We start from the raw sequence: 26,831 nt of genomic DNA on the forward strand, positions 1-26,831 counted from the left end.
ATTGGGACCTATTAAGATGTCATTAATGAATCCCAGTAGAAACATGCCTGTAACATACTTATTTTAGTAGCTAGGTACACTTAGAACACTGACACCATGCTTCTTTTTTAATGAGTGTTTTATTTGAAGTTCCACTTGGGAGGTGCAAGGAAATTTTAAGAAATACTCATTTTGCAAGTAAGGTGTAGAAGCAGTTTTAATGTCTTACCTGAAATTTTATGCAAAATGCTCAGATGCTGTTGTGTGCAATATCTGGTTTTAACCAGTGTGGTCAAGAGAGGTCAGTAATTCTGACTATGTTCATCTTTTTAGAGCAATTTTTTGCATCTAGATAACTTAAAAAGAAATGACTGCAAGGATGCTCCTACACTTTCTTGTACTTCTGTCTTCTACAGAGAAAAATAGTTGAAGGTCTCCTTAGAGAAAAATAGGGTGTACGTGGAAGTCTATATTCAGCTACCTCTGAGTTGTCTCAGTTGCATCTAAAATGGTTATTTTTCCCTATTTCACAGCTGAGTTTTTATATCACTGAGACTGGAAAAATGACTTTGATGTGGCAGCTATAAGATGTAGAAGCTATGAGAGCAGTTTGGTTTTGTGTGGAGAAAGAGAAAGGAAAACTCCAGCTTAAGGTACGGAAGGCCTCTATAAGCTATTTGTCAGGTACATCAACAGCAGTGGTATTCCAGCCTCTGCTATAGATACCATTAATATTAGGTTGTATAATTTTAAAAACACAACCTTTAATACCTTTTCAGACTTTTTTTTTTTTTTTTTTTTTTTTTTCTTTTCCTGCAGGGTACAAATGTGCCAATAAGCTTCTTTGTTTCTTGACTTTGAGTTTCAGATGAATTAAGGGTAAATGATTGATAACATTCATTTCTTTATAAGAGACTATCGTAAAAGTTCTTCAGTACATCAGCTTGGAAAGAGGTTTTATCTGTTAGAATGGGACAAAATTGAAGGATGAACCTTCTGATCCAGGACCAAGGCAGTATATATGTCTCCAGAGCAGCCCAGTGAAGGCAAATAATGAGAAAACATGGCCAGTGCACCCTGTCAGAAAATAAATAAATAAATAAATAAAAATCAGTGGCCACTGGAGTGATGACAGTTATTCTAGTAGAGAAGTGTGTGGTGGAGCCACCTCTTACTGAGAAGAGATAAGTGGTGGGAGCATTACCCCAGGAAGGGGGCCCTGTATGTTCCACCTTTGTCAACCTAAGGGAAGTCCTTTTTTTTTTTTTTTTTTCTTTCCATTTTTGTAATTAGATGTTGTCAAACAGCTTCAATTGTGTAGAGCTGTGGTTGGTGAGGGCAGGCAGGAAACCCATGAGCTGTAGCCTGGAGAGATGGGCAAACATGCCAGAACCATTGAACCCAGAAGGAACTGACAAAACAGAACAAAAGTGCTATTGCTGAGCTGTGAGACACCTTCCAGGATGTACAAGCCATTTATTAACAAAAAAGAGCCCTGTCCAATTAGTTAAACATGAGACAAGTCTGGTAGGGCTATGGTGCGCAGAGGCACATGTGGGAACTTCTGGTTCAACTATAATGATCAGATCAGAGCAAAAGTTTAGACCTATTTTTCACTGTTAAATTTAGGGTAACTCTGCTCAGTGCAGGGGTTGTAGATAACCCAGCTGAAAAGCAATTCCCTCAGCTGGTGATGCAGCCTGCCTCCAGGGCACCTCACTTCCTTTCCACACGGTGGAGAACCTCAGTTCACAATTTGATTTCTACACTTCACCATCCTGTTGTTGGATGTTTCAGTTCTACACATTGTGGAGATGTGGAGATCAGTTTGAGACTTCAGAGCTAATGGTTGATTGTACTTTCTGCTTTCTTACTTCATATCCTGCTTAACATACAGTTGTGCAGAAGTGGCTTATTAAGAGGATGGTATATGTCACCTATAGGGGTATACAAAAAGCACTGGTACTTGACTGATTGATCTGAGAATCCCATTCACTATCATTACTTATGACTCCTAGTTTGAACGTAGTTCAGTGGCAAATTAATGACTTTATAAACTTATTTATGTTGTCTAAGTTTCATCTGTTGTTGAAGGAACTTGAGTTAGACAGGGTAAATTCCTTCTGGACAAAAGCAGTAGTGACAAGCACACTAAATTTGGGAAAGAAACTTCTCAAATTTAATTAATACATCAAAGACTATTACTTTGTATCAGATATGGATGAAGGATAATGCAAAGGGTCAATTTTTAGAAGATTTTAAATTCTGTAGAAGTATGGAAGTAGCATTTGACTGCTTTATTTTCATTAGTATTCTTATGTTATTCAAACTTTCTTGCTTTAACTGGATATTAAAACTGAAGTGATAAAATACCAGAAAAAAAAAAAAAAAAAAAAAAAAAAGAATGAATCACCAAAATTACATTCTAAAGTCTGTTATCTTGACATTTTTCTGAATGAATATTGAAATGCCTAGCAAAACAGATCTTGAAGTTCCTCCATCAGTAATCAGACCCAGACTTACTTGAAAAAAAATATCTTTTTATATTTAGTTATGAAAAGCATGCTCTTAATTATAATGATGTTCATTAAGACCAATGCTTTGCAAGACTACTGTTTGCAGTTCAGAGGCTCCTCAAAAACATCTGAAAAAAAAAAAAAAAAAAGTAATCTACAATAACATCTACCATGGCAAAATATTAGAAAATGACTGAAAAATGTTCCAGTTATGCATATGGTATATACATACATCTATATGTGTGTATGTATGTGTGCTCTTTCTCAGAGAATCACAAAGTTCAGTGTTGTCTTCTATTTTTTTTCCAATTTATGGAGTATATGAGGAGTAGTTTAATTTGATGAAATCAAACTTCCAATGAAAGCAAAGACATTAGCTCTGAAATAAGACATCAGTTTTTCAGGGCTATACATCCTTTGAACTTGGATGACATTGTCTCTGAGGACAAGATGTTTGAGTTTTAGACTTTAAAGCCTCTAGCTGGAAAAATTAGTCCAGAATCTGTTCCTGTAGGACGGGAAAAAAATCATTCACTCTTCAAAAGATCAGGAAAAAAAAAACAAACCAAACCAAAACAAAAAAAGTAATTTTCTATTTCCCTTAAGTACCTTTTATTCAGTTGCTTATATTGGAAAAGACTCAACAGTCATGAATTTTAGGAGCTTATACTTCTAATCATCTGGGCATTTATGTGCTTACTGCACAGAAAGTTAAGGAGAAAAATAACACCTTAGAATATAAGGATAAAGCGATCTATGCGTAAGATGATCTTAAGAAACATTGTTGACTAATTTTAATCTATTTAATTTAATATAACGAACATAATGATTTGTGTAAAATTACGTTACCCCTGTTATATGCCAAATCTGTTCAAAACAGCTGCTTTGCATCTAGTATATCATAATGACATACACTGCAGAGCTTTAATTTTTTTTGTATTAAGGTCCTCTTTTAGATATGCAAGATTGTGCATGAGTGAAGAAGGGCTGGTGCCTCCATCATGCAGATGCTGCTGAAGGTCAACTAAGAGAGCTCTTGGCTCTGTAGAGAAATGAGCAACAAGTGCCAGTTGGATTTGGAGACCTCACTCCAAGGGAAGAATAAGCCAGGCTTAAAAAGCCTTGCAGGGAATATTTTTCCAAACAGACCTAACTTTCAGCGCTGTTTTGCTCAGAAAAATGGAAGACGCAAGAGAACTGCATCTTGAAATAAAGGTGGATTGGAAACGTGAGTGGGGATGTAGGCTAAAGGGACTGTAATTAATCAAGTCTTCACAAACACACAGAGGCTGCAGCGCAAAAGTGCTGTGTCCATGTCCACAACCAAGGAATGGGGACTGTTGTGTCATGTCTCATGCCTTAAACTCTCTCTTTCGTAAATCCAAAACACTCCTAAAAGCTGAAAAAAATGCTTCCTAACCCTAAAAACCACTTGCCCTCTGAAGTGCTGGTTCACTTTATCCTCCTTTTGCAGTATTTGGAGCAATAGAAATAATTGAAGTGGAAGAACGATGAATGGTTTTCACACTTCAGACTGTATAAAACTGTCTGATATATCAGCATTTTAATATACTTCCCAATCCCTCCCCAAAATCAGGGAGGAGTGGAGATGTAAGTCTTTATACCAGGCACCTGCTGTCATTGCTTGAAACTGATCTTCCTGTGCTAACCTGTATCTAGGGTATCTAAAGGATCAGAATATAGCAGTGCTGCATACTTGCTTTAGGACAGTCCCTGCTAAATTTGGCAGATATAGCATAAAAAAGGGCTCATAAATTCAAGATTACAAGCATGAAACAGAAGAGGAGGACAGGGTGGTCTTGAGAAATAAGGGAAAAGGAAGTATATGTCTTCAAAGACCACAGACTATAGAGATTAGAAGGAACTGAAAAACTGGAACAATCTCAAAAAGCTGTAGAATGAGGGCTATGTGTTTTCTTTTTTTGCCTGCTTAAAGTGAGATGAAGTTAAATGCATTTATGGGGACAGGTTGTAGTGGTCTAAGTAAAGACCACCTTCTTATTTTCTGTAGGTGCCAGCTCTAAAAAAGTTTTCCCTAATGTTTAAATAGCCAACATCTCTAATATTCAACCCGAAGTTGTACAATTCATGGTCTGAACTTTTGGGTAGACCTGTGCGGTGTCAAGAGTTGGACTTGATGATCCTTAAGGGTCCCTTCCAACTCAGGATATTCTATGATTCTATGATTCTATGATTTTTTTTTTTTTTTTTTTTTTTGTCTTTTTTTTCCTCCCTCCCTTAAATCTGGATAACTCTGTTTACCAATAGCCAATATGATTTCCTATGACATCTCCCATATCTTATGAGCATGGGCAACAGCAATTGCCTGCCTGAGGGACTGGGGAAAAGGACAATGGAGTATAGCTGTGTACAAATCTAGAGGTATCCTTGAATTACATGGGCAGATAAAATCATGTGAAGGGATTGGAACTGACGTACTGAATTGTTTAATGCAACTACCTGTTTTAGTCTTCAAGCCTTTAATAAACTTTTTTTTTTTTTTTTCTTATTTTGTTTCAGGCAGTATCGTCTCCCCTGAAAGCTGCTCTGGACATGAAAGAAGACAATCATGTGTCTGCAGAGGACTTTTACTTCCTGTGTCTGACTTTCTCTTGTTTTTATTGACTTTTTTTCTTCTTGCACAACTGCCTAGGCATTTCTGACTCACTCTCAAGAGTAGCATGGGAGGGAGCAGAGCGAGAGACAAACCTAAAGTACAGACAAAAGATGCATTAGGAAGAGCTGAGCACTTATTATTTTCCACTAGATTTGATGGAGACTGCATTATTTTTCTGAATGTCTTGCATTGTTGTATGCTTACTTTTATCTTTTTTCCAAAAGTGGAACTTGATACTGTAGAAATAAGCCTCTTCTTCCTCAAAGCCTGAAGAAATAGAAAGGAATATGCCAGAACGTCTCAGCTTTCTTCTGCATTCATCTGTAACATGGGAGTTTACAGGATTTGGTATTTTTCCTAGCGTTATTCACCATATAGCTGATGCTTTTATAATGAAGGTAGAAACAACAGTACCTGGAGTATCAGGTTCATAGAAATGAAAGGCACTTCATATTTTGCTGTGAAAACATTGACAGTTTTTGAAACATCTCCAGTCAAAAAGTCATTGATGTGGAGAGTTTGGATCACACTTAAAGCCACTGGTAGCAGCAATGAGAAGGGAAAGGTTTTAGAGAGGATTTTGCCAGCACCAGCTTGCAACTCTGACTTGATCACGAGTCCATGGATTAAGATTTTGCCATACAAAGTACATGACTCATTTGCCCTTTTAAGGTCCATTATGGTGTGATGTAAAAGTACCATTTTGGCAGTTTGGTGTTGTAGCACTTCTAGCATTTGGAGGACTAACACTCCAGAAAATGCATTTACACTGCATTTAAAACTTGCATGTAACTAAATCCTGTCAAAGAAAGTCTTTACATAATGCATCAACATATGCTTGTTGTTTTTTTTGGTCTCTTTTTAGTACAGTATAGCTATACAATGGGTTGGAGTGGCTTTTTTCAGTTATTAAAATATCTCTAGGCTAGGCTGGCCTTTAAAATAAATATTCAGTGCCATAAAACACCTGGAAGACAGGGCTTGGATTTATTTAGAACTTTCATATTTCATATCTAGTAGTTTCCATTAACTTTTTTTTTTTTTTTTTTTTTTTTTTTTTAATATATTTAACAGTTAAAAGTAAGGCTGTGTAGTGTTTGGCTGTGTAGTGTTTGATTTTTTTTTTTTTTTTAAGTGTGAAAATAAAGAAATATGTTCTTAATTTTGAATTTTTCTAAATCCAAAGTGAAGGCAAAATAAGTAAAAGTTCAGCGAATTCTATCCTAAACTTCTGTGCTGTTTTGTAAATTATGTGTTATCGAAACTTTAGCAGCTCTGCTATTAAGAGATGTTTTAATGCAAGATTATTTGTCTCCTAAAATTTGAGTGTTTTGGGTTTTAGACCTTAAGTCACAGTGCATATGTTCCTTCTATATAGCCAGCATTAAACTGTTGGAGCAGTTCTTAGGATCTATTTTCTACCACCTGTGACAATTTTTTAAAAATATCTTTTGCACTTTTAACACTGCAGTAAGTAAAATGGATTGTTTAGGAGAAAAATCAGCTCAGAGTAAAAGATTTTGGAAGATGATACCAGAATATTTATAATGCATATTACGGTTTAGAGGGTTGTGTGAATTTAACCATTAATGTATGTTTACACTGACATTTACACATAAGCTCCTACATTATAAACATTTATTGCTCAAGCAGGTAATATTGGGGACTGTTGTTATCTTGGGCTATAAGCTTGCGGAATTGTTGAATGGCCTTGTTGATGCATGAGTTCCTAGGAACCTTTTTTTTGGTGTTTAAGTATTCTGAGCCCTTACAGCAAAAAATAATGTCTACTGAATGAATATCAGCACTCTGAGAGAGCAAGTGCTGTGAACAAGGAAATGAATTAGGGCCCATGCAGATATAACTCCTTGTTCCCTTTTTAATTTAAATATTTTAAAATCCACTACGAATGCAAAAAATATCATCCTTCTGGTGAAGAATATGGAATTAATACACTATTTCTTCATTATCACATAGCCTGCTAGTTTGCTAGTGGTGGTGGTTTGTTTTTCCAATGAATTACAAAGTTTTGGAACTTCATCCGTTTTCATTAACAAAAATTTTCATCTGGAGCCAGCAATTGTACACAACACACAGTTCTTCCAGGCTTGTGCTTGACTGCTGCCCACACTTGGTGTTATCATGGCTTGACTTACTCCCTGAAATTAGATTTGTTGCTAGAGGAAGGTGTCTGCTATACTAGCCAGACTATGGGCTGCCTGTCAGTCATCCCAACAGAGTAAAGACTGAACAAAATGAGAAAAAAAATCAAGTTTTCTTTTCTCCCCAGTAGGCAGCTGGTCCAGAACAAGTCTTGGATGCCCTGTTCAAGAACCCGATTAAACTTATGATACCATTTGAACTTATCAGACCTGAGTTTGTAACAGCTTCTGGGCATCCAGCATCTTCAGTCAACAGTGGGTATTAAAACTGTTGTTTTAGCTTTAGTGCTCTGTGCTCTCTGTTATGAGATATGGAAATCTGGATGTTCACCAGCTTGATGACATGTCTCATAAGCAATGACGCCATGAGTCACTGAAATAGGGACAAGAAATCTGAGCTTCAGAAATGATGCTCTGTCTCTAACTTGCACAGTAAACACACAAAGGCCAACCTACAAAGCAGCAATCTGCTCCAGGTAATGCCTCTGTAATTTCCGTGTCCTGTTTAATTTTACTTGGATTAAATGAGCTCTTAGATTTTGCTAAATGGGTTTTTGCACATCTAAAGTATTTTCAGTCTTCCAGAGATCACACAGGAAGCTTGTGCTGCATAAGTTTAGGCAGTATGCAAAGCTGCCATCTTTTTATAGAATTTTGTCACTACTGACATACTGTCAAATGGATGTGAAGGAAATCAGACAGAGTATGCAACTTGACTTGAAATGTTAGGTGTACAGTGAAAGACATTTTCATGAAAAATGTCATGTCCTTGGTAATCTAGGCTTTCGACAAGGTAACAGACAAGTTCTTCTGTGGTATTTTTTACATTTACTGATGGTCACTTCACATTTTAGAGATTAAGTCCTGTTGTCCGCACTGCCCACAAATATCTAGTAATGGTAAAAATGCCTTTGCTTTTATTTGAGGAAAAAAAAAAAAAGAGATATCTAGCTACAATAGATTTTTCAATTAGAGGTGCTCTAAAATTTGTTCCATACTACATAATCTATTGAGCCATGTAATGTTTATAAAAGAGCAAGCAATGAAGTAATACCAATGCAGGTTCTTTAAGCACTGGCTGTTAGCTTATGGAGAAAGTGCTGTGTTGCCTTCTCTCCTCACCACCTTTCAGGCATAGCATCTACTTTGCTGTTCCAAAAGTCCCTCTTTAAAGCACATCCCTGAAAAGCAGTGCCTACAAATAAAAATATCTTAGTTTAGAGCTGTAACAGCCAGCTCTCATGCTGTTCAACTCCCTCTCCTGTCCACATGCATGTGTTACCTCTTGAAGTGGTGAGCATTTGGGAACACGGATGGTCTTGAGTCTGGTTTTGGATCTCTAGCTGTGAAATGAAGGTTATAGAAGTTAGCACAAAGTCAGCAATGATGATGTAAGCATCGTTCTATTGCCTGATAGTTCTGTTACTCCTTCAGCAGTGTTATGTTTCCCCTTGTTCTTTCAGATTCTTCTTGGGTCCTTGAACCTCTTGTTTCCCATGTGCTTCAGGAGATGATAAAGGTGTTTGCTACATAAACTGTCTTGCATCTTGTTTTGCTGCAATAGGAAATTACTTGCCTGCAAATCTTTTTTTTTTTTATTTTATTTTATTTTTTCTTTCTTCTTTTTTCTTCTGTTCTTTTTTCTTTTATCTTTGCATCTTTGCAAAATTTCTCATGTTCTCCTTCAAGGTCTTTCTCAGCTCCACTTGAGCCTCAGTCCTAGCTCCTGTTTCCTAACCATCTCTGCGGTTTCTGTCAATTCAATTGAACACTAATTTTTGTGTCAACAAGACTTCCTTCAGTGTTGAAAAGCACTTAGCTCTTCACTTTAAGCTGTTTTCTTTACATTTCAGAAAAGTCATCTTGACATAGGACATTTGCCAGTGAGCTGATAGAAGGTGGACAACTTGTAGTTGTCCTTGGTTACCTGGGTGCATTGTGTTTTTCTGTTTTGATTCTCTGTAAGAAGGACATTGTCCAAGTTTTCCTTGAGGAAAGAAGGAGACAAAGAACCAGAGACACCAGGGAAGAAAATGGGGACAGTGATGGTGACAAAGGATACTGGATGAAGCCTGTAGGAGGAGGAGGTGATGGGAATAGTAAAACTCAAAGGAAAATAGATATTTGTGGGCTGCATCCTGAAGCTTGTACTGCTGATCCATCTAGATTACCTTCTTATTCTCTCCCCACTGACACCAAGCTGGCTAATATTCTACCCAAATCCAACTGGCAGATAACTTTCCCCAAATATTGGTATGTTCTGCAGGATCCTTCTTCAGGGAGCCCACTGAATTCATTGCTGGATTTCTGCATTGGTGGAGCACATGTTCCTGAGGAGTTCCACTGGCACTACTCATCAATTATGAATCCTAAACTTGGGGATGAACTTTTTTTTCTCAGGCTGTATTGCAGTTCTTTGTTTCATTGTGGGAAATAATGAAAAAATCCCCCTAATCTGCCAAAGCACGAACAGAAGGCTCTGCATCCTGATCAACACAACAGCAGTCCTTGTGTGTGCACCACAACCACTGTGCCCCACAAGGGAACCCCAGCTCCTCCAGAAAGATGAATGCACACTCTGAAAGTCAAGCTAGAAATATCAGAAAGATGCTATCGTTCCTTGCTGAAAGGTCATGGGGGAAGACATCAGTGAAGGCGTGAAGGGGTTTTTCTGCTGGGCCAAAGACAAGGAGCCGTGTGACGTCCCTCCCTCTAGGTTCCTCCTGCCTGACAAGGAGGGACCACAATGTTGTGAGCTGCTGGGCAGCAGATGTGTGTGGCTGTGCTTCTCCAAAGGCTTCTTAATGAAGAAGTGCTAAAACAGAAAATCAAAGAAGCAGAAGTGTTAATCAGAGAGGCAATAGTTCAAGTCCTTTTTTTTTTTTTTTTTAGTTGCAAACTCTGATTGTCCAGAATTTACTATTTTAGAAATCTAAAGTAACGGTACAGTAAGCACCACATTTACTTAAGCTTCGTTTCAAATCAGCAAAGCAGATTTGTTGTAAGCTATTTCAGCACTCAAAGGGTTTCATTGAAGGTAAGAAAAGGGAAGTTGTCTTGAGGCTTAGAATTGTAATTCCTTTTAGCATTTCCTTTTAAACGTCATGTTTACCTTCTGCAAAATCTAATGCTCCCTGTTTGTTGCAAGTTCAACAGCGGAGATATTTTCATACTTTAAAATTTGTCTTTTTATCCAAACCAGAAGAGTTTTGCCCAAGACTTGGGTGTAAGTTACTCACTGGTGCAATGGTTTAGCTACTGCTCTTGCAGGAAGTGGTTTTACTCTACTTTTTTTTCCTGCTTTCTTTCTATCTTTATGAGCTGAGGGAGATTAACCCGAATGCTGTCTATAGACATGTGACCTAGATGTTTTCCGTTTTTTGAAATAGTTAAACTGCTGCCGGTTGATGACAGTTTGAGATGAGACAAGGACTTCTGTGAGGCTGTAGGTAAGGAGTCTTAAATTCATCTTTTTGAAGTTCAGAAAACTTGTTGCTAATGATTTTTAGAATAACTATATCTATCTATATTGTGCATGTGTTAAATACAGGTTGTGTTACGTGATTATTTTATTTCTATTGTTTGAAAATTTGGAAATAATAATAATAATGAAGAGGGTACATGTGAAATGATGCTTTAAAGGCAAAATTAGTGTTCAGAATCTAAAAAATCTCTCATGTCCTACGCAAGAGGCAACTGTATCTGATCCTCTGTAATATCCCAAGCTACTAATCACTTCTCATATCCCTGCCTTTACTAAGTAATTGTCCCCAAAAGTGGAGAAGGCCAGCAGCACTGGCTGGGAAAGCAAGTTAGGCCATGTTTCCCAGCATTTGCCTTTGCTGGCTGCAATTTAGCAGCGTTTGATTAACTCACTTCCTTGCTGGTGACCACGAGGGAGGTGATTAGTAACAGTAGGTACTGTAAGAATTGGTGAGTGGTGAAGGCTGATATCTAGAATTGTAGAATATCCTGAGTTGGAAGGGACCCACAAGGATCATCCAGTCCAATTCCTGGCTCCACACAGGATCACCCAAAAAACAGACTATGTGTCTGAGAGCATTGCCCAAATGCTTCTTGAACTTCAGCAGGCTCGGTGCTGTGACCATTGCCCTGGGGAGCCTGTCCCAGTGCCCTACCACCCTCTTGGTGAAGAACCTTTTCCTAATATGCAGCCTATCTAGTTGGTATTCAATATTGCTAGAGGCTGAAGACACTGATAGAATCTCTTGCCCTGTTTGTTATCAACAAGCTTTGTACCACTCTATTATTCATCAGTAGTGCTGATAGTAGTGCTGAATAGGGCATGGCGAGGTGTAAAGGAATTGTACAACAGATGTCCTTGGTTTATCCGAGGGGACTCTCAACGTTCCTCATGGAGCTGGTCAGTGGAAATGCCATGATAGCATGTTTCCTGCATAAAGCTGTTTAGATCAAGCCTAATTAGTTCTCTGCTCTGCAGCTAGCCAAAAGATGCTTTTTGTGTCCTGAGGCACATTTCACTCAGAGCTTTTTATCAGAAAGGTAGCTTTGCATTTCTGTCTGTGGGCACACTACTTTCAGGCCTTTATAGACTTATAAGGAAATAAGAACCCACAAAGACGTTCAAGTAACACAATATCACGTTTTGATTATGGGTCACACAAAGGAGAGTCAGAATTAGAGACAAAGATTTGTTTTCCTGCAAAGTTTGTGACACATACTCATGTTTGTAACTGATAGCCTTATCATAAGAAGCAACTTGTTTTTCATTTGGAAATACAGGTCAGAGTTGAAAGAAATCACACGTGGCTTGAAGCTCATTTTGAAATTGTGCATACTAATTGGAGACAGATTTTAGAGCAGTGTTGTAAGACTACATTTCAGATTTTCTGTACTTTTTTTTTTTTTTTTTTTTGGAGAAAAAAAGCTGTCCTGACTTCATACACAAAGCAGCACAGACAGGGAAAATGTATAAAAAGAACACATTCTCTTCCTGGGCTATGTCTGTACTGCTGCAATGTCTTAGAGTCATTTAAAATGCATTTTCCCAAAGAGCTGTGTGATTTGGTAAAGTAGTTTGGATTCTCAGAGTTATTTTTCTATATTTTCTCACATCCCTGCAACTTACCTCTTTGTGTCCAAAGGAAATTCATTTAAAAGAAGCACCTCTTGTTCACTTTACCTCTCAATCCAATTACAAGTGCCACATATATTTGTTCATGTTCTTTTCCAAATAGAGTGAATAGCTGAACTGTTTTCTGTATTTTAAAGCTTCTACTGTATACTACAATTGAATTACAAAACAAAACAAAAAATCCTTTGCCTTTGGTGGCAGTATTTGTTGTATAAATTTCCTTTTACATTGATAGAAGAGATGCTCATCTTCTTCCAACCAAATGTGGATGCCTGTCCCCTTCAGTAGGTCCTGTCCTGTGGGGCTGGGATTGCCAGGGCAGCAAAGGAGATGTGTGTCTCAGGCCATGGGCTCGATCATGTTCCTCTCCACCTGGAGTGAGGCAGGAACCAGTAACCAAAATGGTGACAGAGGCTCTTTTTTATTCTTCTCCAGATGTTTGGGTGGCATAGCACCACAACCTCTGGTGGGGGGCTAACTTAACTGAAGCCATTGTACACAGCTCTGATTTGGATTTCTCTATCTGTTTCTGGTCCATGACTTTACTACTTCTTTGCAGTGACAGATATTAATGAGGCAAGCTTCAGGACTGGTTCTAAAGTTTCAGGTCCATCGTGATCAGCAATGCCTCATGCAGAGGATGGCTTTTGCCATGCTGCCCAGAGTCTTCAGCTCATTTCTGTGCTATGGAGTCCCGCAGACTTTTAGCAGTGGGAGCTGCTCTTTTCTCCTGGCCTATTTCTATTGAGTCACGTGGGGCTCAGTGAGTTATATGCAGTGTCTTCCAAATTCTTTGAAGACCACAATGTGTAATTCTGATACTCGTCAGTTTGTCTTTTTTGGAGATACTGCTGTGCAGTGTCAGCTCAATCAGTTTGAGTTGCTAACTATTGTATGAGTTAAAGCCTGCGTACTCCTAAAGATTGTCCCTCGATGTTGGAGAAGTCTCTCTGTTAGGTGTGTTATTAACCAGAGACCTGAAACACAGAAATTGTACTGATTCTTCCTAATCCTGTGTGTCTAAGTGGGCTGATCTCTTTTACAGACAAAATAAAGCATCAGTGGAGCTCCAGGTAGTTTCTGTGTTTCCCTCCTGTCCTACTTAAGACTTCTACACGGATGCAACAAAACTAGTTCTCAGTGCTACAAAAACAGAAGCTGGTACTGGGGAATGCCATCTATATGAAGGCGCTTTGATAGCTTTCATGGTTTCATTTGCTAACAGCATTAGTCCCGAAGTATTGAGATGGGATAATATTTTGGCCTTTGTGTATCTTCCATGATAATTCAAGAGCCATTCATAGCACAACTGAAGTCTTCTTTGGCTGATTGCACACCCTGTACAAAACTGTCCCCCTTTTTTTTCCATCCTGTGGTGGTTTCCAGCAGCTTCTGTCACAATGAAACTAATTTCTGTACTGTTGACTTTGTCTCAGAGCAGGCTGACAGCCTCCATTTCCTTCAGCTCATTCACAACACCACAATACCCTGCTAGGTGTGTTTTTGGAAATGTGTGAGCTTGGTCTAGGTGGGGACACGCTGATGTTATATCCTTCTGGAACTGTTTCACAAAGTTGATCTGCTTCTGGAGGTGGTCTCGATGAATCTTAGTTTCACTGATAACTCCTTTATCAGCATTTGAAAGACAAAAGTGTTGGCTCTTTGGCTGTTCTGAATGTTAAGGTTGTGCATTCATGCACTCGCTGTATCTTTGGTTAGCTTCCCTGCCTTGAGAAATGCTATAAAAAGGACGTTTTGAAGCCCAACTACAAAACAAACACAGCTAGCTTCTCATTTGCACTGGTACTTCCTCAGTACACATCTATTTTCATTTCTAGAGTGAGACCGTTTTTGTGGAGTCTGTGGACATTATTACAAATTGAAGGACTTCCAGCTGGCTGAAATAGGAGCAGAGAAAATGTTATTGCATTTATTTATTTATTTATTTATTTATTTATGAAAGCAATCAGAATGGGAAAAGCAGGCATTAATTTTCTGGGCACAGGTATTTAGCTTTTGCAAACTGACAGCAGTAACCCCTGCTACAGCTCAGTCTACGGACCCAGTCAGGTCATGCTGGAAGAGATTTTCAGTGCATTACTTGGCTCATGCTGAAATAACCTGGAAGTGCTGATGCCTGGCACATGTAAAAGTGAGTTCTGTTTGCCAGAAACAATGAACCTAAGATTCACGCATGCTTGAAAATTTTGGCCTTTTTCTGTTCATTTTTCTGTATATACGTTCACCTTACTCAGCATGAGAAAAAACTACTTTGGGAATTAAACAGAAATGTATTGTAAGGTTACTTAACAAATATTGGAATTCTCCAAATTAACTTCTAAACTTCTGGGGGAATGTGCAAGTCATAGAGTAAAATACTAGTTCAGACAGTGCATGGTTCCTTACCAAAGAATTTCTTCGATAAATTAACTAAGCAAGTTTGACATTGCCATAGTTAGTGGGCAACAGTGGTTTAAGACACAATATAGCACTTCCTGCCATTCCAGATTGACAAGTATTAAATCATTCACTTGTAGTTAAGCTGGGTATTGTGGGTTTGTGCTGTGGTTTTTCATAAATATTTCTTCCAAAGCCTATGTCTGATATACTGAACAGGCACAATCCTTGAACAAATGAACTTTAAGTAACTTCTGATTCCATCTCCAAGACATGCACCAGAATTTCAGCACAACTGCAGTGTGATAAGAGGGGAGGGGAAGAAAAGGAAGAAGAAAAACCAGAAGTAAATAAGGCTGAAAGCAGAGGAGATGTGCTTTAACTACATGTTTGCTTTTTGTTTCTTCTTTTCCTGCCCCACCCTGAGCAAAGCTACCACTGTATTTGTTGCTGAATCAGATACCAAGGTACCTATATGAACCAGATACTGAAGCTCCTCCTAGACCTGGCATAGTGCTTAGAGCCTGTACTTGTTTGCTGCTCAGGATGTTACTAAACTTTCTTCCTTTGTGGGCAAGGAGGGAAATGACACGAAAAGTCTGTGAAGACGTTGAAGTGCTGGAGTTCTGGCTCCAACAGTAACCTTCATGGTTGGTTGGTCATGGCCTGATGGATTTCTGGATGCTCTTGGCATTTCTGGTGTCTCTGGAGCTGTGGCTCGGGAGGCATCTGCTGCCTGGCTGGCTGTATGTCTGCTTGGGATGGTGGATTTGGAGGAACCAGGCAGTCTACAGAAGGAGATGGACTCAGCGTTGGCATCCATGTGGGGATCCCCAGCCCGTGTGGTGAAGCTGGCCAGAGCCAAACCCCAACACATGCCATAAGACAGTCAGATGGTAACATTGTGGGTATCCACAGCAAACAAGGACAAAAGTCTCCCAGGCCGGGGTTCTCCCCTTCAAAATGCTTTTCTAGTGAATGGCTTTACTACAGATGAATCAACTTTTTCCAGGAGTATGTTCCAATTGTCCAAGCTGCTCTCACATGTGATGCCTTTTTGCTTTGGGCTGAGCAGATCTGAGGCTCAAATTGGAAAGATCTCTAGTATCACCAGAATGTTGTATGCTTGGTTCTGGTATCAAGAGGGAAAAAATAAATAAATAAATAAATAAATATAAATAACAATTAGTAATCATTAATCAAAAGAAGTGGAACCAGCCTAAGTAAAAATATCTTAGCTACTCTTCAACAATTGCCCTTGGTAAAGGAGGCAAGGAGTGTCCCCAGTCAGCACAGGCTTAGAGAAACTGGTCCCTTCAATTCATGCTTGAACTTCCCTTGGAGAATTTAGCACTGGCTCTGGATTGAGTAGTGCATAGCTGCGTAGACCTGAGAGTTTCAGAGACTTGAATTATAAAACTTCTTTTCTAGTTTTACTTTTCATCTAAAGTTTGAAGCTTTCTATCATATCTTTTCAAGAAAGCAAGAGAGTGAAGAAAGGGAATCTATTTCAATGTGGAGCAAAAAATGTATAAATTATCAGAATGAAAAATGTTCAATGCAGAGATTTCTTACCAGACTTGTTTCTTGCATCAAGATACAACTGTTTAGGGAGTTAAGCTGATGTACGATGTAAACATTTTAACTCAGGTATGTAGGACTGCAAGGGCTCACTTTGCACACAAATTCAACCAGTAAGGAACATGAGCTCCATGAGCTCTGCAAGTTACCTTGGTAAAATAAGCCACAGCTGTAATGTGCCTCAAAAGAACCAAACCAATGGTATCCTACAAAGGGTGGTGAGAAGAGCCTTGCTGTGGTGCTGAGCTGGGGGGTCTCCACCTGACCTCAGGTGTGCAGATAGTTTGCTCAGTGCATGGAGGAGTGTGACATGCCAGCCTGATCCTTCACAGCCACTGCTGCTACGGCCAAGGTGTAGTCATCTCTCATGAGGAAAATGGCCTTCAGACACCACATTATGCACTAAGGAAGGAAGGAGACTTGGGGAGAGACCGTTTATCAGGGAGTGTAGTGATAGGGCAAGGGGTAGTGGTTTTAAACTAAATGAGGGTAGATATAGATTAGATATAAGGACAAAATTATTTACTGTGACAGTGGTGAGGCCCTGAAACAGACTGCCCAGAGAAGCTGTGGCTGCCCCATCCCTGGAAGTGTTCAAGGCCAGGCTGGATGGGGCTTTGGGCAACCTGGTGTGGTGAGAGGTGCCCCTGCTCATGGCAGGGGGTTGGAACTGGATGGGCTTTAAGGTCTCCTTCAACTGAAGTCAGTCTATTATTCAAAAAAAAAAAAAAAAGTAGTTTTCAAACACCCACCCATTTTAAAATGAACAGCACTTTGAAAGCCATCAGTTGGAACATGCAAATTAAATGCAGGGCCATCAACTCCATTTACATCACTACTTAATTTTGCTATTTAAATACATGGCTTTTTAATTTCTGCTCTTAACGATGTCGGGGGCAGGTGAATGGCTGCCACTCTTCTCACTATGACTGTTGGGGTTTGCATGCCAGATCTGGCACAGTTGCACTCCTGCTGTCACTGCTGCAAACTGGCTGCTCCTACCAAGTGCAGCACATCTGGGGTGCAACTGGAGGTGCAGGTGGGCTCTGGCTCCCGTCCTGCAGGGAGCAGGCATTCAAGGTATCTGGCATTGTCTTGAATCACCTTTGTGAAATAATGCTTTGATGCTTGGTCCTACACTAAACAAAACAAGTTTGTAATAATAATTTTAGGTGCATTTAATGGAGCCTATGTTCAAACTTCTTGCATAATCAAATGATATTTTGACACCCTTGGTATTTCCCCTTTGCTGAAAGCAGACATCTTAGTAGGTATACATTGTGATATGAGATACTATCACATCAAACAAACCTCTTTGTCTTACCCCCCCTGTGCCACATGGTGCAGGGGAGCAGTGTGGTGGGGCAGGCACGCCTGATGCCTTCTGCTCCGCTCTGGGGCACGTCAGAAGCATCTGGTGAAGAAAGCAAACTGTGGGCCTCACAAAAATGCAGAAAGGGGGCTCACTCAATGCAAGCTGCAAAGAATTTCCCCTTCTAGTTCCTGCTGTAGCTTAAAAGTTTTCTCCTAAAATTGTAAGTGCAGGTTGTGCTGTGTTTCACAGAGCCATCTCTTGCAAGAGCAGCACCAGGAGCTCTGTAAAGGAAAGTGGAGATGGAGTGTGGGAACAGATTAGAAGTGTCTGGAGCTTTTTTTTTCCTCCCTCAGATGGGAAGTGGGAGCAGTGAGAAGAAGTAAGGGAGCAGCTGTAGGATCACAGCACAAAAACTGCTGCAGATATGTATGGAGAAGGCTGGAGGGAGGGTAGGAGGCACTTTCATGTGCTCAGCACGAGGGATTGAACATGATAGCAGGGAGTGGGAGGGAAGAGATCTTGCTGTCCGAATAAGGGAAAGGCCTCTTGTTTGAAACTCTACTGAGATAGGCTGTGCTAGAAAGAAGTTACTTTTTTAAATTTACTTTTAAAATTGTTTTTAAAGTCTGAGAAGCTTTAAAGCCTGTCCTATTCAATAATCTCTGTATCTCTGACAGACTCGTTTTCTGCAGTGATGGGCATATGGAACTGCAGAATGGATTAAGGTAGGGCAAGTGTTCATTACAAGTATTAAGTTGAGGGATCGTTTAAATGCCCCTCAGCAACAGGGGTAGAGCTGGAAACAACTGTCACTGCTTCACTGAGGGCTTACCAGAGCTCAAGGAGACTTTTTTGTCTAGTGAAGGTGATGCTGCAGCTGCAGGAACTTACGGACCAGGCAGCAAACTGAGGCACAACTTACAACTCTCCAAGTGTTTGGTAGCACCCAAATACTTTAAAGTGTGACAAACTGCATGTAGTCTTACTCCCTGGTGAACATGAGGTGCTTACCACACTGTGGACCAACGAGCCCTATCTGATATGGAGCCACACACATGGATGTTAACGTGACTCAGGTCACAAATGTGCTGTAAGGTCCTGCCCGAGCTGTTCTGGTGATAGCTTGTTTATATAGCCGCCGTCAAATTGAAAGTGAAATTTCTGTTGGCAGAGCTGTGAACTTATAGGAAGTTTGTTTCTTTGGCTATTCATGGCAGGCTTTCAGGCGTTTTAAAAATATTTTTTTCTAATACCTCAGTTTGTCTTGTGGTGCTAACTCTTCCACTTCTCTGGAGAGTTTGGGCTGTTCCAAAATTACCATCACCACATGTCGACTTCAGGTAAGCATGGAAAGTTTGGATGAATATCTGAATCTCTGTGGGGAGAAGTTCTGCAAAATTGAGCTGGAAGTATTTCAAGCAGTCTTACTTTGAAATTTCTGTCACTTCTGCTTCTGCTTGTATCTGTAAATACTGCAAGAATAACCTTTCCCATAGTATCTCATCACTTCAGATCTGGCAACATTAAAAGTAACAACACTTTTCTGAACATTTAGGCTATAGGAACAGATTTCTTTCAAGCACCGGAGAAAATTTGTGATTCTTATGTGATCTTCCTAGAGAAAACATTGGATTTTTTTTCATCTATTCAGAATTAGACTACTTTAAACTAAAAAGTTGCCGTGTGGTAGGTGTCATATTCAGGTGTGAAGTGAGTTTGTAGGTAGTCAGTCTTATGCGTGGTGGTTGGAAAGCCACGGCTCTGTGCTGTACTAGTTTGCAGTATATAAATTTATAGCAGGAAGGATGGAAGTGGGAGGAAATGATCTTTTTCTCACCTGAGGAAGGTCAGAAGTAACCAAGTAGTACTCCTCTGAGCCTTCCTAGTACTTCTAATGTATTATTTACTGTTAAATCAATTGACCTGTTGTGTTTTTTTATGATGCTGGGAACCTCTTACTGTCATTGTTCTAATGACTGAACTACACTCATTCTGCTGTTCAATATCATAGGATGCACTAGAAGTGCTGCATATCAAACAATATATATTTATATATTAAATACCGTGTACATATGACCAGTATTCACCATTTGAAGCATTGTCTAGCTTGTACAGCATGGAAAATGGAGGCAGGTGTCGTGGATCAGATGCTCTCCAGAAAGAAATGAAATGCTTTGCCAGCAGGAAGACCTAGAAGTAGCATTTTTTTTCCCAGGCATGTTCTTTTACATATTCAACTGAATTTCTACTATGGACGACTGTTCCCAGAACATATGCAGGCCAAACTGCACACAAGGGATACTTTTAGCTTCAAGTTCTACTTGAAAGTGAGATATTAAATTGACACAGGAATGGTGAAAATAGACTCCATTATGCTATCCCATATGATATACTGGGATAGATGAACTTTCAAAACAACTGTTACCTTTCCTGAGACCTTCACATGCAATATAATTAAGAAACCAAGTGATGCAAGAGACATGACCATATGCAGTCACATGCTGACTTGAAGAAGCTCTTTTACCCCATTGCATGTGTTTTTGTTTCTTTTCCAGTAATATCTTAGTGATATTTGCTAGCAAGTTTTTGTTTCTGCAGTCTGGTAGTTAGCAGGTCATGGAGGATTACAGGACTAGAGGTGAATCTGTATTCATTAAATATGGTTGCGAAGAGTTTGTCATTGTAACTGTGCAACTTTGGAAGACTGTCTCCCATTCTCTTTCTTTTCTAATTCTCAAGCCATTGAGAAATAGGAAAGCATTTCCAGAGATAACAATTCTTTGGCCTATAGAGTACAAGTAGCATATTCAGATCTCTATTTTTATTTGTCAGCTGATCCTGCTGTTTTTAAGGGCCTGTATATAACATGGAAAAAGTTAAAGCTTAGAGGCTTTAGGCTATCATCTTGTATAAGTTTTCAGAATGACACAGAGGAAGACCTTTAGCTCTCTGCTTAATTCTTGTTTGATTGCCAGTCTAGCACATCTGTTCATACTTTCTGTCTTCACATCTCTCTTTGTCCTATCCTTAAGAGGAATTGAGCAACAGTTTGCAAAGATTAATATTTCCACTGAAACTGTATATTTGGTTAGGATATTTTGCTGCCATCTGCCAGAAAGTGGGACTCAGTATAAGCCTTCCATTATTATTTTATCCTTTTATTTTATTATTGTGTACAGTGTTATTACTAGTGGAAAAAAATAGAATAAACTACAGTCAAGCTTCAAAGCACTAAGCCACTCCTCATATTTTTAGTGCTGCGGTCAATAGGCAGGAAATCACTGAAGCATCCAACTGTAACTGTAGGTTATTGTGCAGCATAGGCTCCGCACCCCTGTGGGTCTGACACACTGTAAGTGGAGAATCACGTATACCTAAGATGTGAGTAGCTATCAGCCATGAGAAATGAAGCAATTGCGTTTTAGCATTTTATTTCTTAGAAACTCAGTCATCAGCATAAACACATAGCATGTTCTTGTACCCCAGATTAAGTAACATTACTGCTGTACAGTGGTGAAAGTCTCTATACTTCCCCCTTACAGTCCATTATAAAGCATATTTCCCCACCTGGCTCCATAATGCAATAATTGGTTTGGCTTTCCTCCTTGGGTGTGCTTAGTGCTACTTTTGCATTGCTGTGAGCCCATTAGCTTCAGTAGGCTCACCATGAACCAGAGATCCAAATCATGTAGTCCATGTACAAACTTGAATGAAATGATTTTAGATGATAACACAGTTTGTTCCTATTAGATATTAAACTGATATGTGAGATTACAGTCACAAGATTTATGTAGTAGTTAACCAAGTGTTATTGTTAGAAATAACACCCTCTTAGTATGAGACTAAACAAGGTTGACATGGTCATCATATCAAGGATCAAGTTAAAATCTCATTGGTAAAAGATTCTTTATCGTAAGCGTTATTTAAGAACAATGCTTGAAAACGCTTTTCTTGAATTGCACTACTGCCTAGGAAGTCTGCTATGATTTTGGCCAAGTTGTGCCCAGATCCTTGTCTTTAGGTGCATCCTTCATAGAGACTGGTTTATATACCTCAGAGCATACATAAATTGTGATTAATGTTCTGAATTGCGTATTCCCCACATGGTAGCAGACAAATTATGGTGTAACTGAGCACTGGAAGAGGGAATGCTTGCCCAGAGGGGTTATGGAACCTCCTTCCCTGGAGATATTCAAAAAACATCTGGGTACAACCTGGAGTGATGCGCTCCAGGGGGCCCTACTTGAGCAGGGGGGTTGGACTAGGTGGTCTCCAGAGGTGCCTTCCAACCTCAGCCCTTCCATGATTCTGTGAAATGTTGGGCAGTGAGATACTGCTACAAACAAAACAGGACGGGTTTTCTACTCTTCTCTTTGACAGACAAGAATCATGTACATGTAAATTTTAGCTGTCTGAAGAACTGTGGGCCATTTTTGATTTTATTTGTAGAAAGTCCTTCAGTGGTGGACTAGAACGACTACAAAACCAGCTTTTAGAAACATGAGGTGAGATGACCTCTGCAATCCTTGCTCAGTGAGTAGTCTGTTCTGAGACATCCATGAAAGTCTAACATGGCTACAAGAGGTAAAAAATTAAAAGACCATATAATAAATATTGCTATAAAAGGGATAATGATAATTAATGCTAATGGGCATGGCTTTTGTAGGAAGTAGGGCATATTAACAAACTCACCAAAGTTTGTTGATGACGTTGCAAGTTTAAATAAGTGAAACTGCACTGCTGAGTTTGGGACATTTAACATTTTATTGCAGATTGAATTCTGCAGGAAATTCTGCTTTATCTGATATGAAGGACTAAATCAAAATAAAGCCCAGGCAGTGGTGAAGCAGTGTCATTCCTGATCTCTTTCTCTGACTGGAGATGTGACTGATGGTTGAAATTAATGCTACTTCCTAAGTACAAATTATTCCAGGCCGGATGACATCTTTCTGAAATGGAAAAGGCATAGGAACGTTACATCTGCTTTGCATTTTCACTACAATGGATTTTTCTAATTTTCTAGTCCTCAGATAAGCTGGCTTCAGGACTATTCTGGGCGCCAGCCCAGGACACGGTATTTCTCAGCAGCCTCTGCTGTTTGTGCCCTGGGTGCAGATGTGTGACACGTTAACTGTGAGAGCAGCACTGGAAAAAAAATAAAATAAAATAAAGACAGAGCACAGCGGGAATAAGAATAATGTAAAAAGCTACATGACGGTTTACTTGTTGTCCCCTCTCTTTACCTGTAGTTGTTTCATCTGTCCCCCTTAATTTCCATCAGTTTTGTGTTAAGCACTTTCTGCCCCTGAGCTGTACTTCAGCAGAGATAATGAACAGCGTGGAGAAGTGGAGAAGGCTAAGAGCAAAATCCAACAGCAGAAATATTTACGTAGGTGTGTTGATTTTAAACAGTTCTTTCACAGACACAGCAATATGTTTTCTCCTTTGCAAGAATGCTCTGACTCACTGTATGTGGCATGAGCTTGTTTTTGCATTTGTTAACGCTTACTTCCTCTTCCATTTTTATGTATTTTTTTTTTCTTTTGTTTTGTTTTCAGACTTATAGGTTTTAGTGTAATGGTGAACCCAGTGCTGATTTTTATTTTTCTGTAACATTATTGTGATAGGTTTTGATGGATGCTCTTCATGTATAATGTTGCTCTTTAGCAGAAGAATGGAATTAGTGGATGCAACCACATGAATTTTAATTTTGCAGTGTTTTCACGTTATGTTGAACCCTTTCATGTTCATTATGCTTCTGACTTGATGGTCGTGTAAATATAATGAGCGATGTTGGAAGAATTTAAAAGTTGATTTTGATGAATATAGAAAATTACATACAACCTTTTTTATCTCTTAATGTTAAAAAACAAATGTAACAAATTCAATTAATCATGAATATATATATTTTTTCATTTCTTGGACAATAGTATTTGTTAGAAGTACTTGGTGCAAGATGCTAATGAATTAACATTTGCACACTGTCTTTCATTATACATAGCCATAGGAAATGTAGGCATAGCTCAAGTCAAAATTTAGAAATACTGCTACCCTCTTGTTTCTTGAAAACTAGCTCTGCATTGCAGAAAAAGCAACTGTGTACTAATTTTACCAATACTGTACCAAAATGCATTAAATAAAGTTCTTGGGTAACACTAGTCAGTCTGCTCACTATATGCTCCATTTGTGGACACAGCAACATGCCAGCATGTTAAAAACATGATACTAGCAACATGAAACTTCCTCTAGCTCCATGAGATGCTGTAGGAAGGGAATACTTACTCGTCATCATTGTGAGACAGAAACTATATATAGGTTACTAATGACAAAAATGGCAATGAGACAAACCATTCAATTTCTACATTTTTTGCAAAAAGCTACAAAATAGAAATATTAAGGACTTTTTTTTTTTTTTTTTCATTGGAAATGATGTTATTTTGTTTCCTTTATCATCTCAGAAATGGTGATTATATAGATAATAGAGACAAAACATTTTTTCCCAATCAAAAGAAAATTTAAAATAATTGAAATATTTTGGCTGTTATCAAACAGGATTTTGTGAAAACACTGCTTTTAAAAGAAATGTTATGGTTTTTTTTTGTTTGTTTTTTTTTGTTTTTTGTTTTTTAAATGGTTTTGCCAAGACCCAGCATTTTGTGAGGAAGCCTGAGATGTGATCTCTGCAATTTGCTGTGTTACTCTTTCAACCCAAGCCTGATTCTCGGAAATGGGATGTCTTTACAGTGTGCACAGATTTGCATGCAGAGTAACCTTTCAGTTTTTCACCTCTGCAATACTCATTGCTTCCACACCATGTTTGAAAGTCAACTGCACATTTAGAAGTTGGGGTTTTAGAATCTTATCCACTCATCTTCCAGATATGTAAAATGTCACATGGCATTTGACACCTTTAGTTGTTATCTGAGCTCTGGCTTCAGTTTAGCCTAATTCACCACGGGGATGCTGTTCTATTTACTTCCAAGCACCCCAAACAAGAGGACCGATTCATGGGAAAAGCAACTGCAAGTGCTGACCTACTGAGGCTGCTAATTTCATTGACAGTACAATCCCTTTCTTCCCCCACTGAGGGCTGTTGAACTCCTGAGGCAATCTCCAAAAGTGGTGCTTTGTGTAAGACTGAATTGGTTTTGCTCTCCCAGCCAGAAACATGATTTTGTCCTTTCAGCTCTGCAGTGCTCCTTGTTTCTAAGTAATCTGATCTACACACTCTTGAGAAATTAAAGTTCTCCTTTCTCACATCTGACGTGATTTTTTTTTGCCACTCTCAGATTCAGTTTTCCCCTCCTGTATCGTCCATCCAGCCTCATGTTAGTGCCTTTTCTTGCACCTGTACGTTTACCTGACTTTTTTTCCCCCCCCCTTGTCTGTGCTGCTTCTGTTCCACAGTGTCCCAAAAGACATACATCCAAGAGGGGTTTTCAGTATGTTCCCCTGTCCCTTTTCCCTTAAGTGAATGCCATAAAATTATGCTGCCCTTTTGCTCCAGAAACCAATACAAACAAAATGAAGGGGAAAAAAAAAAAAAAAAAAGTCTGTCTTGGTTTAATGCCTTTATCCAACAAATCAACCGTAGGAGGTTTCAAAACTAAAATTTATATCCAGATGCTAACTATTTGCCAAAAGGCAAATTAGCTAATTATATAATGAACGTGGAGTGTCTCACAAGCAGTTGCACAGGGCTTGGCAGCTCTGCCTTCCAAAGTAAGTGAAACAAATTCCCCTGCAGAACCGGCCTGAACTTGGCCCTGATGCTGCTAATAACAGTTTGGAAGCACCAGATCGTAAAAGTCTCATATAGGATCCTTGCTCTGCTTTCTGTTAAAATTTTATCAGTTTTCCGACTGTCTTCCTCTCTGTTATTTTTTAGAGTTTTTTTTTTTTTTTAAAAAAAAAAAAAAAAAAAAGTGGCTTGTAATCACTACCAAATTCTTGCAGGAGCAAATGCAACGCCTTTGCGTTTGTGGAGCTCATATTGAGGGTGCCATCTACTGGCATGCAGAGCCGATAACGCTGTCAGGAGTCTGGGCATCAAAGGATTTCTACCTGGAAATCCTAAGGGAGAAGCTTTTGTAACTTGTGTCTTTAAGATCTGCATGATCTCACCACACTCTAGACGAAGACAAACACAATCTGACAAAGGAAATGCTGAGGGTTTGTTTTGTTATGTTGTTTCCTGTAAACTAAGTGCTGCAGAAAGTCCCATTGTAATTCTCTGATGTATATGAATTAGTCCCAGTTTCAGGGAAAATGTACTGAGGTTCAATAAGATTAAAATCAAAAATTTCAGAAGTCTTTGCAGACTTGCAGTTTACTGACTGTGCTCCTACTTGAGATCCAGGGCATGAGTTTGTCACAGTATTAAACTTTTTTATAGCACATCATGTACTGTCAACCCCAGACAGAGAATACCTAATTACAACTCATAATGCTCCCAAGAAGAGATATGTCAGAGTTTTACAGGTGGGAGATTTCAGAATAAAGTCTGAGAGATGTGCTCCAGCCAAACATTGGATCAGTGACAAAGCCAGTGTTGCTCTTGTCTCTCGAGTCTGATCAGCTCTCCAGCCTGGAGCCTACTGAAAATCTGTTGAGAAGTGATTTTGGTTTGATACCAACATGAAATACAAAATGGTTTGACTCTCCAAGTTTAGAAGGAAGGAAAAATTATTTCCTGCCTAGCACTGCTGCAGATCTTACTGCCAAAATGGCAGAGCATCTCCGTGACATGGCTTTAAGTGGTGACTGCTCTGAAGGGTGCTGAGAAGTGTCTCAGAGAGGAAGAACACCCCGTGCCACTACCCAAAGGTCCACATAAAGACTTTGCCCCAGTATCATGTATCAGCTCTGCAGCAGAAATAGAACTGAATACTCCTGAGTGGCAGGTAACTCCTTAGCTATATTTTTCTCCTCTCTTTCAGTAGTTCTACTTCTGTAGGGATTCTTGAGCAATTAATTCAATGCAGGAAATGGCCAAAGAGCATCAGCTATAGCTCTTTGCATCAAAGTTAGTGTTACTACTATAGCACAATACATTGGGTGAGTAATGATTAATATTGAAGTACTATCTTGTTTCTCTCTTCAAGAGTGCTGTATTTCCTCATATTTC

At 39.1% G+C, this 26,831-nt stretch overlaps 1 protein-coding gene across 1 annotated transcript in view; it reads left to right on the forward strand.

Annotated features, from left to right (window-relative positions):
* Nucleotides 1-10,669: 10,669 nt before the first annotated feature.
* Nucleotides 10,670-26,831, forward strand: part of ARHGAP15 (Rho GTPase activating protein 15) — a gene marked incomplete at its 3' end in the record, with an annotated part of 333,310 nt that continues 317,148 nt past the window's right edge. Inside the window, exon 1 of the mRNA XM_084289199.1 lies at nucleotides 10,670-10,744. The remainder of the gene's footprint in view (nucleotides 10,745-26,831) is intronic.

Source organism: Netta rufina (genome assembly GCF_964035555.1).
Source record: "Netta rufina genome assembly, chromosome: 6".
Taxonomy (NCBI): domain Eukaryota; kingdom Metazoa; phylum Chordata; class Aves; order Anseriformes; family Anatidae; genus Netta; species Netta rufina.